Below are 2,057 nucleotides of genomic sequence, written 5' to 3'. Positions count from 1 at the left end.
CAGTCATTCAGACAATGAGAGAACAATGAAAAATTGATCCAACAAGCTGCTACATGGCACAAAGAAGACTAGTCTAAGATTAACTGGAATTAATGAAAAATCAGACGAGAGCCAAAAAAAGTCATAAAAATCTGTTTGCAGAAATAATAGCAGAAAAATTTCCAAATATAGGGGAAGAATTAAGCATACAGGTAATTGTGGCATACAGAACCCTAAATAGCCAGTATTAGAAAAGAACCTCTCCAAGAAACATCATAGTCAAAAGACCAAAAGTCCAACACAGTGACAGAATCTTAAAAGCTGTTAGAGAATGAGAACAAATTACTTATAAAGACAAACCTATTAGAATTAACACAAACTTGAAAGTGAAGTATTTCCTATAAAATTTCAAAACTGATGGCAAAACCAGGTATTTATATGACAAATAGCACCTTAAGAAATTCATGATGATCAAACTAGCATTCCAAAAAAATTCTTAGAAGATAGCCTAGAAAAATGTCATGGAACAAACAGTGCCAAAAAGTCTAATAGAATGAATACACCAGGCAGTGAACTGAGCAATTAAGCCAAAAAGGAATAAGAAAAATAAATCAATAACAGGAAAGTACAATGATAAGAATAAGTCAATACCCCTCAGTAATAACTTTTTTTGCTGTTTCCTTTTACTTTCTCTGGGTCTTATTTTTTCTATTTTAAAGTTCAAAAAACTAACAAAACAACAATGAAGACAAAATCAAAACAACACAAACACAACAAAAACGATACATGACCTCAAAACAAAATGATAGGAATTAACAATGGTTGCTATATTATATACTGTTGTCTTCAGCGAAGTTGCTCAGTCTGCCAGACATAAGAATGTAAGATTGATGAAACAACCAAAAACAGTAACAAGTAATAGAAAAACATTGGAAATGATACAGAGCTCCACCATACAAGATGGTTGTGCTAGTAATAACTTTAAATGTGAATTATCTCAATTCCTAATCTAAAGACAGAGATTAGCAGAATGGACCAAGAAATAAAACCCAGCCATGTACTGTCTACAAGAAGCACCTTTAACCCAGAAAAGAATTCACAGATCAATGAATGGGAAAAACATTTCTTCCAGCAGGAACCCAGGAAAAAAAAAAAAAGAAAAAAGCAGATGTAACTACTAAAGAGCAAGACAAAGAGCATTTCAAGCCAAAACTTATCTGAAAATACAAAGAGGGTTATTGTATATATATTGGTTAAGGGAACAATTCAACAGAAAAAGGTAGCAATTATATATGCACCAAACACTGGCTGCATAACTTCATGAAGCCCTGCTGAACATAAGAGACCGGATAATGCTACTGTAATTAGAGTGGGGCATCTCAATACACCAAGCAGACAAAAAAAATCAACAAAGAAATATAAGAGTTGAACCAAACCTTTGAACAAATGGACTTAACAGATAGCTACGGAATGTTCACCCAACAACAGAAAACATATTCTTCCCAGCAGCACAGAGGACTTTCTCTAAAGTAGACCACATGCTTAAGGGAGTGCAAAAAATTTGAAATTACATCATGCATATTGTCATATTATAGTATAATAAAACTAGAAATCAATGGCAAAAGAAACCACAGAAATTATGAAACACATGGAAATTAAACAATATATTCTTGAATAATTAATGGAGAGAAGAAATCAAAGAAAATATTTAGTTCCTAGAATCAAAGAATAATGCCAGCACAATATACTAAAACTTAACAGGGCAAAATGGAAGCAGTCTCGAGAGGAAAGTTTATGTTTATGAGTGCCCACATCAGAAACACAGTGAGCCCAAATAAATAATCTAATGATGCAGCTCAAGGTCCTGGAAAAATAAGAACACTTGCAGTCCACATCTACTACAAGAAAGGAAATTCTAAAGATCAGAGCAAAAATTAATGAAATTGAGGTAAAGAAAGAAACAATATAGAGAATCAATGAATTGAAGAGCTCATTTTTTGAAATAATTTTTAGAAATTAGACAAATGTGGGGCTGAGGATCTAGCTCAGTGGCACAGCGCCTGCCTGGCAAGTGCAAC

Source organism: Chinchilla lanigera, unplaced genomic scaffold, assembly GCF_000276665.1.
Source record: "Chinchilla lanigera isolate Chin_1 unplaced genomic scaffold, ChiLan1.0 scaffold00015, whole genome shotgun sequence".
Taxonomy (NCBI): domain Eukaryota; kingdom Metazoa; phylum Chordata; class Mammalia; order Rodentia; family Chinchillidae; genus Chinchilla; species Chinchilla lanigera.
Note: the sequence above shows the minus strand (reverse complement) of the source record.